The sequence below is a fragment of the Mustela nigripes genome, chromosome 13, assembly GCF_022355385.1.
Source record: "Mustela nigripes isolate SB6536 chromosome 13, MUSNIG.SB6536, whole genome shotgun sequence".
NCBI lineage: Eukaryota > Metazoa > Chordata > Mammalia > Carnivora > Mustelidae > Mustela > Mustela nigripes.
The window spans coordinates 22,958,503-22,971,952 of record NC_081569.1 but is presented as its reverse complement, the minus strand read 5'-3'; the positions used below and the strand labels follow the sequence as shown (position 1 = coordinate 22,971,952).

The 13,450-nt window shown below is 33.2% G+C and overlaps 1 non-coding gene across 1 annotated transcript; it reads right to left on the bottom strand.

Annotated features, from left to right (window-relative positions):
- Positions 1-2,092: 2,092 nt before the first annotated feature.
- LOC132000467 (small nucleolar RNA SNORD115) lies at positions 2,093-2,173 on the bottom strand. Its single transcript, XR_009399327.1, has one exon. It is a non-coding gene; the product is annotated as a small nucleolar RNA SNORD115 (small nucleolar RNA).
- Positions 2,174-13,450: the final 11,277 nt, after the last annotated feature.

Here is a 13,450-nt window from a genome sequence, read left to right as displayed (position 1 = left end):
CTTTTTTCCAATTTACTGGGGCAATCACCGTCCAATCTGATGCTTTCATTCGGATACAATTACTTATCTAAATTTTCAATGACTACATCTTCTTTTTTATTGTATCTGCTTTCAAAGCTATATTTTCTTAGTCTAGGACACTTCTACAACACTTTCTGAGAATGGCACGTATGCTAGTGTCAGCATAATTTTTATATTATCATAAAATATGACCCAAGCCATAGCGTTCTCATTATAGATCTATTTGATCTCAAAATTCTAACTCGAGTTGGCATTCTTAAACCCTTGTGATAAAGTGCATTGGAGTTTGGGAAGATTCAGCAAAGTTAGTCTGGATAGCTCTCATGTGTCCCTAGTGTAGAATGTCAGAAAGTACTCTTCTTCAGTAGTCTTTACTTAAGAGGAAAGGAGTAGGAGAGTAGTCAAAGTTGAAAACTGTACCTCTATTTTTATTTTTTGAGGAATCTCCACATTGTTTTCCAAAGTGGCTGCACCAACTTGTATTCCCACCAACAGTGTTAACAGAACTCCCCTTTCAGCACATCCTCCCCAACACTTGTTGTTTTCTGTACTGTTAATTTTGGCCATTCTAACTGGTGTAAGGTGGTATCTCAATGTGGTTTTGATTTGAATTTCCCTGATGGCTAATGGTGATGAACATTTTTTTTGTGTGTCTCAGCCATTTGTATGTCTTCTTTCGAGAAGTGTCTGTTCATGTCTTCTGTCCACTTCTGCCCACATGATTAAAAATAGAGCTACCCTATGACCTTGCAATTGCACTACTGGGTATTTACCCCAAAGATACAGATGTAGTGAAAATAAGGGCCAAATATAACCCAATGTTCATAGAAGCAATGGCCACAGTCGCCAAATTGTGGAAAGAGTCAAGATGCCCTTCAACAGATGAATGGATAAAGAAAATATGGTCCATATATACAATAGAATATTAGGTAGCCATGATAAAGGATGAATACCCAAATTTGTATCAACATGGACGGGACTGGAGGAGATTATGCTGAATGAAATAAGTCAAGCAGAGAAAGTCAATTATCATATGGTTTCACTTACTTGTGGAGCATAAGGAATAGCATGGAGGACAATAGGAGAAGGAAAGGAAAAGTGAATTGGGGGAACTCAGAGGGGGAGAATAAGTATGAGAGACTGTGAACTTTGAGAAACAAAATTAGAGTTTTCGAGGGGAGGGGGATGGGAGTTTGGGTGAGCCTGGTGGTTGGTGCTAAGGATGCATGTATTGCATTGACCACTGGGTGTGGTGCTTAAACAACGAATCACTGAAACGATCACTGAAAAAAATAAAGTTAAATTAAATGTTAAAAAAAGAGGAAAAATAAAACTGCATCTCTTGGGAACTACTCCTAAACAGTAAATAATATACCAAGAAGCTTCTAATTTCATTGTTACATCCACGGGAAAACAAATGTCTCACTCTCAATCTTTTGTCCACAGTTGTCAGGAGACTTGAATATTCATAATCTGAAAATGACCCATACTTTGAAAACATGAAATAATATAATGGTTGGTTTTGTCTACTTGGTCATTTAGACCCAAGCTAATATTGCAGCATAGAAATTCCAAATGAATCATAAAACTCTTTCAGCTTTCAGTTAAAGCAAGCTCAGGTAAAAAATGAAATTATTCTGTTCAAGAGCCCATCATATACATGACCCTGGGAGAAAAGGAATGCATAATGATAGTCACATTGTTTGAAAATGGACTTAAATGTCCCAGAGGTAAGTCTTCCCTATTTCCCTATCCCAATTTGGAATTTTTTAGTTACCAAAGGTAGTTAACTAGCCCTAATTCATGTAATGGTGCATATCATGCCAGTCAGATTACTGCAATACACAATATTTTTAAAAAGTGGAGTATAATTTCCCAAAAAAATATGGTAATGAGGAACCAAAATGGAGTTAGTATAAGAGTATTTCTAACTTGAGAAGACATAGGAAGAGGTGGATGAACAAGTTTTACACAGGAGATTTATTATCAGAAGCCCATCATTAGAATTTCTACTCTAGTAAAGCTAAGAACCCCTTCTTCCACTTCACAATCTGGGATTATCACTTCTCCAGGGCCCCTATGTAATCCTAGCATGATTTTTATATTATCATATCTCCCCAAGACATCATAATTCACTCAAATCATGGTACCCCCTCCACCTAGACTTCTTTGTACTGAAAACTCTTACTGTGGACGGAATTCTCAATCTGATCCCAAGTGAACTGGATATATAATAAATTCAGTGCAGGACAACTGTGTAGTTAATGGTGCCCCAGATGAAGTGAGTGAAATGGTTCTCTTCTCCATTTATTTTTGTCTTTGCACACAGGGTTGGGACAGTAGTCAAAGATGAAAAATATATATCTCATATATGCATTGTTCATGTGCTCCTCTGTGGTTTCTACATTAGGGATATTGGTTGTCCTTACTCAAAAAAGACCACATTCCTTTGACTATAATCCAGAGGTTCACTAAATATAGTCAAGTTGGAGCAAATAAAGTACCTTGGTCAGGGGCATTTATGCAGAAACAATATGTTACTCTTAACCAGTCTTTATAACTTCCTGTATCTGCCAGATGCCAGAGCAGAAAAAAAAAAATGGCATTACTCATAGCGTATGTTTTCTTCCTGAAATAAACCTAATAATGCCATGTGATAATAAGAAGCTATATATCAGGTATCAGATTGCTTATGATTCTATTCAAACTCAGGTATTATGGCCAAAGCATATGCCTTAATCTCAAACTTCTGGGTGCAAATTCCAAGGTACTTAAATTGTGAGTTGCTCATTTATGATCCACATTATTTCACAGCACCTTAGAAAACTCAAAATAATCTAACAGAAATACATTTATCTGCATGTGAATTTAGATCCACCCCAATAATGTGTCATAAAAACAATACCAATGAACTACAAGGTTTTCAGCTTGAATCATAACAAAACTTCAGGTATAAATTTCTCCTGAAGATATTGCATCTCCTGAAAATATTACATAGGTAAATCACCCATGGAGAAACATTAGCCATCAAAATATCCATGTTCCCTTAAAGAATGAACCTAAATATCTTAGTGGTTACACTTTCTTAGTCTGTAGATATATTTGGAATTATGTGTCTCTGTAATTATTGAGGAGAATTCAAATTAATTTTTATTTTTGTATCATTCTACTTCTTTTTCATACTTGGTGCCACTGCAGTTTCCTATTTATTTTATTATTTTTAAAATTTTGTTTATTTATTCCTTTTAGAGAGAGAGAGAATAGAGGCGAGGGGCAGAAGTAGAAGAAGAAAGAATCTCCAGCAGACTCCAGAGCTCCATCCCAGGACCCTGAGATCATAACCAAAGCTGAAATCAAGAGTTGGACACTTAACTGACTGAGCCACCCGGGCACCCTGGCAGTATCTTTTTTAAACTCAGCTCTGTAAGCTGGGGATAATTTGACCCTGTGCTAAAAAAGATTTTAGCTTAGCACTTTAGCTTTTTATTCCACACAGTTTATGTATTTACTATACATCTCTGTAGCCCAAAATTTGGTAAAGCAGCACCATGCTTATTGGTTAGGCTTCAACAAATAAGTTCATTCTGCATGTAATTATTCTCATTTTCCCCAGAAGTTCCCTGCATGGGCAAGTTATACCATTTAATATTCTCAGTGTAAGAAAAAGTACTGAAGACAGTTCCCCTGTAGATATTCTCCCCCATCTGCTATTTTAATCTCTCCATTTGTATTTCCTTTGTATGGTTTGAAAATGGGACTCATTTTTTCATATTGATATCCAATATACCTAGCATAAACTTTTGAACAGACCATCCTTTACTCATCATGCAAAAGAAGTACATTTATTATAAATCAAGTAATCCACAGTCTGTGGATTACTTGATTTATAATAAATGTACTTCAATGGATGAATGGATAAGGAAGATGAGGTCCATATACACTCTGGAGTATTATGCCTCCACCAGAAAGGACAAATACCCAACTTTTGTAGCAACACGGACAGGACTGGAAGAGATCATGCTGAGTGAAATAAGTCAAGCAGAGAGAGTCAATTATCATATGGTTTCACTTATTTGTGGAGCATAGCAAATAGCATGGAGGACATGGGGAGTTAGAGAGGAGAAGGGAGTTGGGGGAAATTGGAAGGGGAGGTGAACCATGAGAGACTATGGACTCTAAAAAGCAATCTGAGGGTTTTGAAGTGGTGAGACGGTGGGAGTTGGGGTACTGGTGTTGGGTATGATAGAGGGCATGGATTGCATGGAGCACTGGGTGTGGTGCAAAAATAATGAATATTGTTATGCTGAAAATAAATAAAAAATAAATTTAAAAAAAAGAAAATAAGAAAAAAAATAAATCAAGTAATCACATATGTGTTGATCTGTTTGTGAAGCTGATTTTATTCCCGACTGGACTAGTTTTCTGTTTGTTCTCAGTACACAATCTTAACTCTGTAACCTATAAAACTGAAATTTTGAAATTTTGTCATTTAATTCATAAAATTTTCCTCATTTTCATCAAGATGACTGAGATTTTTTGGGGCCCTTTGTATTCTACATAACTTGTGAAATTAAATGGGCGGTTTCCAAAAAACTTAACAGGATTTGTACTTGGAATGTTATTACATTGATTGATGTATTGTATGGTGACTAACATAACACAATAAAAAAATTATAATGAAATAAATAAATAAAATGAGATTGTGGAAGAAATTAAAATTTATATGTAACTGAATCTGCCAATTTGAATATATTAAATCCCTGCATTTCTAAGATATTATTTACTTTCTTAGAATAATGTTTTATAATATGTATAGACCTATGCAATTGATGTTTCTGATATTCCTGAAAGTGTTGTATTTATGAATCTTCATTTTTGTTATTTCACACAGAAATGATATCATTGTAGTTATTTGCTTGTTAATACAGCACTTTTGTTAAACTAACTCAATTTTAATTTTACATGTTCAGATTATACAGATAATAGAGAAATAGATAATAAATGGTTCACATACACTATTTTGTTGTCTTTAAATAAACATACCTTTCCATTTCTAATTGTTGCACACTATTCCTTTTCCATAACTTATTGCATTAGGACATCCAGCATAGTGTTGAACAGAAATGGTGACAGAAAATTCTTTATTCCCAACCTCAGGGGAAAGCTTTGAATATATTCATTATCAATGATTTTTTAATATATTCATTATCAACGATTTTGCAATTGATTTCTTTTGTAAATTCTTTTTATTTCATTAAATAATTTTATTCAATTCCTAGTTCCTATGATATTTATGAGGAATAGGTTTAATACTCTATAAAATACTTTTTTAAATTTTTGAGATAATCATACAATGTTTTTCCTCTTTTGTGTTACTATGATGAATTACACTGAATGATTTTTTATTATGTTCAATTAGTCAACAAATAATACATCATTAGTTTTTGATGTCATGCTCAATGATTCATTAGTTGCATATAATGCTCAGTGAATGATTTTTAAACTTTTCAAACAACTTATTTTAGAAGTTGTTTTTAGAAGTTTTAGATTTATAAATAAAGGTTGTGATAACAGAAATTTCTCAAAAATACCACCCTCTGTTTCACTATTATTAATGTTGTATATTAGATACTATTAACATCATATTAATATGTTATATTTGTCCTACAAAAAATCAATATTGACACATTATTATTATAGACATGAAGTCTATATTTTATTCATACTACTATTATCTTTACCTAATGTCCTACTCCTGTTCCAGGATCCCATACAGGATGTCACACTAATTTAGTTTTCATGTCTATTTAGGTGGCCTTTGCTGTAACTCTTTTTCAGATTTTCCTTGATTAAAAAAAAATATTTGTTTGTTTATATTTTATTAACTAGGCACCATGTGCCTGTAGGGCTTAAACTTATGACTCTGAGATGAAGAGTTTCATTTTCTACTGACTGAGCCAGCCAGGCACACCAGATTCTCTTTGTTTTGATAATTTTCATAGCTTTGAGAACTGGTCAAGTTTGCTATAGAGTGTGTCTCAAGTGGGATTTGTCTAATTATTTTCTTGTGATTAATAGTGGGTTTGTGGGTTTTGGGGAGAAGCATCATGAAAGTAAAGAACCATTCACATCATATCAGAACAAGGATTCATATTATCAACATGAGTTATCACTTTTTACTTTAACCTTTATTACCTGAAGTAGTGTTTGTCAGGTTTCTCCACTCTGAAGATAATTTTTTGTGTGTGTTTGAATATACTTTTTCTCCTACCTGCAATTTTCATATGGTACCCTTTGGAAGGAAGTTGCTATGCAAGGCAACATTTGAGGAGTGAGGAGTAATGTTGCACCTCTTTGAGACTAAGATATCTACAATTATTATTTTGAATCTTTTATACAAGAAATCTGTCTATTCTTCCCAATTTATTCATTTTTATATTACTGTGAATTCACAAATATCTATTTTTTTTAACTTTAGGTAATATGGTGCCATTAATTTTGTTCAAATTTTTCTAGTTTTGACAATAAGAAGCTCTTTTGGTTCATTCCTGTATCACTTTGACATGCTTTTATTAGTGTGTATATGGGGGGAGTATTTAGCACTTCCTTACTTTCTGGCACTAGAAGATGTTCTGGGACATTTTTTATATTTCTTGTCCTTTCATGGAATCAGTCATTTTTAAAAGGATCCTGGTTTGTTTTATGGGTGATGAGTATAGAAACCAAGATCTGGGTTTTAGATGTGCCTTTTGCTACTGGATTGTCATTGCTTTCTCAGCTAACAGAGTAAGAAAATATGTATATTCACAATAATTGTATATATACATATATCAATATTTATATGTGTAGCCATACATATACACACATAAATGAGTTACACTGAGTTAAACACTACTTATACTGACGCTTCCAACTCAAATCCATTATCACTTGAATTATTCTAACCTCTCTTTGTCTGTAACCTTATACCACAACAATAAGAAACTTTACATCATCTGCCAACAATGTACCTAATTGTTCAATTCCAGTTTGTGTACATAATGTTTTCAACATTGCTAACCAAAATACTCATCTTAAACAACTATTTTAAATACAGTCCCATTTTACCTTTTGCCTTTCAGATTCCACTGAGTCCCCTAGTAAGAGGACTTCCATCCATGTCAAGTGAGGTCGTTTTACACATTTACAATGCAGTATGGTTTTTGGTTTTTTTGTTTGTTTGTTTGTTTGTTTTACATTGTGCATTGATCCCTTAACCTGCTAATTTTTTTTTTTTACTTGCACATACTAAGGTTCACTCAGTGCTATAAATGTCCAAGGTTTTTAATAAATCATGCAATGTGACGTCCCCAGGTTTGTTTTGCTGTTTTTTTAATTTAATTTAATTTCTTCAGTGTTCTATGATTCATTGTTTATGCACCACACCCAGTGCTCCATGCAATACATGCCCTCCTTAATTATCACCACCAGGCTCACCTGACACCCTATATTCTCCCCTCCCAAATTCTCAGTTTGTTTCTCAAAGTCCATAGTCTCTCATGGTTTTTCTCCCCCTCCGATTTCCCCAAATTCACTTTTCCTTTCTTTCTCCTAATGTTTTTCTTTTTCAGCATTTCCCTGATTATCTGGGCCCTTTTCTGGTTCTATACACACTTTAAGATTGTTTGTTCCAGCACTTTGAAAAATGCTGATGATATTTTGATCGGGATGGTGTTAAAGCACAAATTGCTCTGTTATACTCGAACAATGAACCTTGGAAGACTGCATGAAGAACTAGTGATGTACTGTTTTGTGACTATCATAACATAATAAATGAAAATTCTATGGTTTTTGACAAGTGTAGTGTCATATATGCTACTACTGCACCATACATAATAGGTTCACTGTGCCTTATCCTTTCAGGCTTTAACCTCCCACTGCCAACCACTTATATGTTTACTGTAACTTCATCATTCCTTTTTCAGAATGTCATATAAATGACAGCATGCTATGTATTCTTTTCCAACTGGCTACTTTACTAGCAAAATAAACTTAAGATTCATCTGTATTGTTTTGTAGATGTAGAGGTACCACAGTGTTTGTATGCATTCATCTGTAAACTATACCTTAGTTACTTCTAGTTTGGGGCAATTATAAATAAGTTGTTAGATTCCTATGCTAGTTTTTAATATAAGTTTTCAAATTGTTTGGGCAAATACCTAGAAGCACAGTGGCTGAATGTATGGTAGAACATTTAGATTTGTAGGAACTTCCTTACTGTCTTCAAGTATGGTTTTACCATTTCTTTATTATTATTACCAATGAATGATAGTTTTTGTTTCTTGCATCTTCACCAGTGACTAGCATCATCAGTTGTTTGGATTTTAATATTTTCTTAGGTGTGTATGGCATTTTTTGTTTAATTTGTGTCTCCCTAATGACAATAATACAGAGTGCCTTTACATGTCATTACCTGCCATCTGTATATTTCCGTGGTGATGTGTCTATTTATATTTTTTGTCCATTCTTCAAAAAGTTTATTTTCTGGGGCACCTGGGTGGCTCAGTGGGTTAAGTCTCTGCCTTTGGCTCAGGTCATGATCTCGAGGTCCTGGGATGGAGCCCCGCATCAGGCTCTCTGATCAGCGGGGAGCCTGCTTCCTCCTCTCTCTCTCTCTGCCTGCCTCTGCCTACTTGTGATCTCTCTTTCTCTCTCTGTCAAATAAACAAACAAAATCTTTTAAAAAAACTTTATTTTCTTATTCCTGAGTTGTAAGAGTTATTTTTATATTTTGATAAAATATCTTTATCAGACATGTGTTTTGAAAATATTTTATCCCAATCTGTGCCCTGCTTTTTCATTAACTGGACAGTGTATTTTGCCAAAGCAGAATTTTTAATTTTAATAAATCTCATGTTTTTTTTTATTCTTTGTGATTTTGGTGTCATATCTAAAAACTCATCACAAACAGTTCACATAGATGTTCTTTTTTTTTTTTCTCAAAAGTTTTATGGACATTGGGGAGGGTATGTGCTTTGGTGAGTGCTATGAAGTGTGTAAACCTGGTGATTCACACACCTGTACCCCTGGGGATAAAAATATATGTTTATAAAAAATAAAAAAATAATTTAAAAAAGTTTATAGTTTTGCATTTAACATTTATTTCTTTGGCTTATTTTGCATTAATTTTTGTGAACCATTTAAGTTCTGTTTCTAGCTCCCATTTTTCCATATAAATATCCCTTTGTTCTAGTATCATCTATTGCTTTGTTCCAGCACCATTGAATTAACTTTGTTCTCCTGCTGAAGATCAGTTAACTATATTTGTCTGTATCTATTTCTGGGTTCTCTGCTCCCTACTATTAATTAATTTATGTTTATTTATTTTCAATACCACACAGTCTTGATTATTCAAGATGTATAGTAATAAGTATTGAAATAAGGTATATGAATCCCACAAATTTGTTTATATTCAGTATTGTATTCATTAACTAATTCTTTGTCTTTCTATATAAACCTTAGAAAGAATTTGTTGATACCTACAAAATAACATTTTGGGATTTTGAACAGGATCACACTTAATTTGTAGATCAAATTGGGAAGAATTAACTTCTTAGCAACACTGAGTTCTCTGAGCACCAAACATCTGTGTATTATTTACATCCTGAGTTTTTTCATATGTTTTGTACTCAATACCTTTAAAGCATAGGTATATATCATACATGACATATATTTCCTTTTTGGTGCAATTATAAAAGGTATTTCATTTTTTTTTCAAATTTCAATTATTCATCACTTGCTTTTATATTAACTTTGTATTCTTTCACTTTGTTAAATTCCTTTAGCTCCTGGAAATTTTTGTTGTTTTGTTCTGTAGATTTCTTGGAAATTTTATATAATCATGTCATCTCTAAATAGAGTTTTCTTTCTTCTGTTTTATTTATTTATTTATTTATTTTCTTGCTTTATTTTCAATGTATTTATGTATTTGTTCAAGGCAACACACAGGGAAAACAGATTCAGAATCACTGACTCAAACTACTGTAAAAAGAAAACCTACCATCTAAAGTTCAATATTTTTATAGTCTTATTTTTAAATGCACACCTAAATATTGTTTAAAATTTTTCACACATATTAAATGCACAATTTTATAAGTTTTGATACAATTTATAAATTCAATTAATCTATTACCTCTTCAGCATGCTTTTAACCTAGGAATTTATTTTATTTTATTTTATTTTATTTATTTCATTTTTTCAGTGTTCCAAGATTCATTGTTTATACATTACACCCAGTGCTCCATGCAATATGTGCCCTCCTTAATACCCACCACCAGGCTTATGCAAGTGATCTCTACACCCAATGTGGGGATCAAACTCACAACCTTGAGATCAACAGCTGTACACTCTACCACATGAGCCAGTGAGGCACCTTTCTTTCTTCCATTTTAAATCCGTATGACTCTTTTTTCTTTTCTGGTCTTATCACACTACAGGATAAGACTTCCAGTAAGATGCAGGATAGTAGTTGTGCAAGAAGATATCTTGCCTTTTTCCTGAAACTAGCATAGTCTCTCACTAATAGTGTGATGGTAGCTATAGGATACTTTGTGGATGTCCCTGATCAAATTTAGAAAATTTTCCTGTATTCCTAGTTTTCTGACAGTTTTATCAAGGATTTTGTCAAATTTTTTATAGTATCTACTTAAATAATCATATGATTTTTCTTGGGCAGAAAGAAAAAATGTGATAATACATACAATGGAATATTAGTCAGCCATCAGAAAGGATGAATACATACCATTTGCATTAACATGGATGGAATTGGAGGGGATTATGCTAAGTAAAATGAGTCAAGCAAAGAGAGATATTATTTTATGGTTTCACTCATATGTGCAACATAAGGAATAGCATAGGGGACCACAGAGGAAGAGAGGGAAAACAGAATGGGAAGAAATGAGAGAGGGAGACAAATCATGAGAGACTCTGGACACCAGGAAACTGTAGGTTACAGAAGGGAGGATGGCAGGGTGTTGAGGGTAACTGGGTGATGGGTATTAAGGAGAACATATGTTGTGATGAGCACAGGGTGTTACATGCAACTAATGAATCATCAAACACTACATCAAAAACTGATGATGTACTATATGTTTACTAACTGAACATAATAATAAAAGATAGAATAAAATAAAAGATTTTATTTAATTTGAGAGAGAGTAAAAGTGAGAAAGATCACGGAGGGAGAGGGAGAAGCAGACTCACTGCTGAGTGGAGAGCCCAATTCAGGGCTCAATTCCAAGACCCCGAGGTCGTGATCTGAACCAAAGGCAGATGCTTAACCGACTGAGCATCCCAGCTATCCCAGGTCATTATTAATTCCACTTATTTGATAGATTTAGGGCTACTCAAGATATGTATTTATTCTTGTGTGAGGTTTGATAGTCTGTGTCTTTTGAGGAGTTGGTCTATTTCATCTAGTTTATTTGATTAACATTACATTGTCCTTAGCATTCTGTAATTATCTTTTTAATATGTATGGGATCAGAATTTATTATTTTTTATTTCTGGTATTGGCTATTTGTCTCACTCTCTCTTGCTTAACCTGGTTAGAGGTTTAGCAATTTTATTGATCTTTTAAAACAACAAGCTCTTTTTTTTAATTCATTATCTCTATTGCTTTCCTGTCCTTAATTTGACATATATTTTATTTTTTATTATTTATTTTCTTCTATTTGCTTTAGGGTTAGAGTGTTATTCTCTATTTTTCGAAGTTAGAAAATGGATTATGGATTTTAGAACTTTTTAAAAATTTTTCTAACGTATAAATTAAATATTCTTTTTCTCCTAAGCTATGTTTTAACTACACTGCCCAAATTATGATAAGTAGTATTTTCATTTGAGTTTAGTTTAAAATATTTTTGATTTTTCAATTTTTCTAATGGCCTTTTCTTTGATATATCTATTATTTAGGAAGTGTATTATTTAATCCAAATATTTAGGAATTTGCAGCTATACCTTTCTTACTGATTTTTAATTTTAATCTATTGTTTTCAAAGAAAATACTTTTTATGACTTTTAAGTAATCTAAATTTGTTAAGGTCCGTCATGATCTATTTTGGTGAAAGTTTTATTTGAGCTTTAGAGGAATGTGTATTCTTATTGACATATGGAGTAGTCTATATAAATTAGACAAACTAATTGGTAGTGATTCTTATATCACCTATATCCCTACTGTTTTTTTTTAATATTTTTTTGTTTATTTAATCAATTATTCCCAGACACATGTCAAAGTCTCCAAATGCAATAGTGAATTTGTCTATTTTCCTTTTAGTTCTTTCGATTTTAACCTCATATATCTTGACACACTCTTGTTATACACGTTTATGATTGTTATGTCTTCTTGAATAATTGGCCTTTTATCATTATGCAATGCCATTCTTCATGGATGATCTTCTTCCTTGTTCTGAGGTTTGCTTTTTCTGAAATCAATATAGTTTCTTCAGTTATTTTTTTATTAGTGTTAGCATGACATATCTTTCTAAATCCCTCCCTGAATCCCATCTAAATTTTTAATTTTAAAGTAGGTTTCTTGTTGAATAAATTTTGAATATCTATATTGTACACCTGAAAATAATATTACACTGTACATTAATTAACTTAACTTAAATAAAAATTAAAAAAAAAAAAACAAGGTAATTGGGACGCCTGGGTGGCTCAGTTGGTTAAGCAGCTGCCTTTGGCTCAGGTCATGATCCCAGCGTCCTGGGATCGAGTCCCACATTGGGCTCCTTGCTCCGCAGGGAGCCTGCTTCTCCCTCTGACTCTGCCTTCCACTCTGTCTGCCTGTGCTCGCTTTCGCTCGCGCTCTCTCTCTGACAAATAAATAAAATCTTAAAAAAAAAAAGAAAAACAAGGTAATAAAGTTATTTCAAAGGGGTAAAAAAATAGATCTGTAAATATTTACTTGAGTCTTGTTTGTTTGGTTTTTTAGTACATTCTGTCAATGTCTTTCTTTTAACTTAAACCATTCACATTTAAAATAATTATTGTGGGGTAGCTGAGTGGTTCAGTACATTAAAGAGTCAACTCTTGATCTCAGCTCAAGTTTCTTTCTCTTTTTTAAATTTTGTTTGTGTGTATGTATATACACACGCATGCACACACAATATAATTGTGTTATGTTACAATACAGTACATCATTAATTTTTGATGCAGTGTTCTATGATTCATTGTTTGCACATAACACCAGTGCTCCATTCAATCTGTGCCTTCCTTAATACCCATCACCTGGGTCACCCATTTCCCACCTGCCTCCCTTCTAAAAGCCTCAGCTTGTTTCCTGTAGTCCATAGGCTCTCATGATTCATTTCCCACTCTGATTTATCCCCCTTCACTTTTCTCTTCCTTCTTCTAATGTCCTCCATGCTATTCCTTATGTTCCACAAATAAG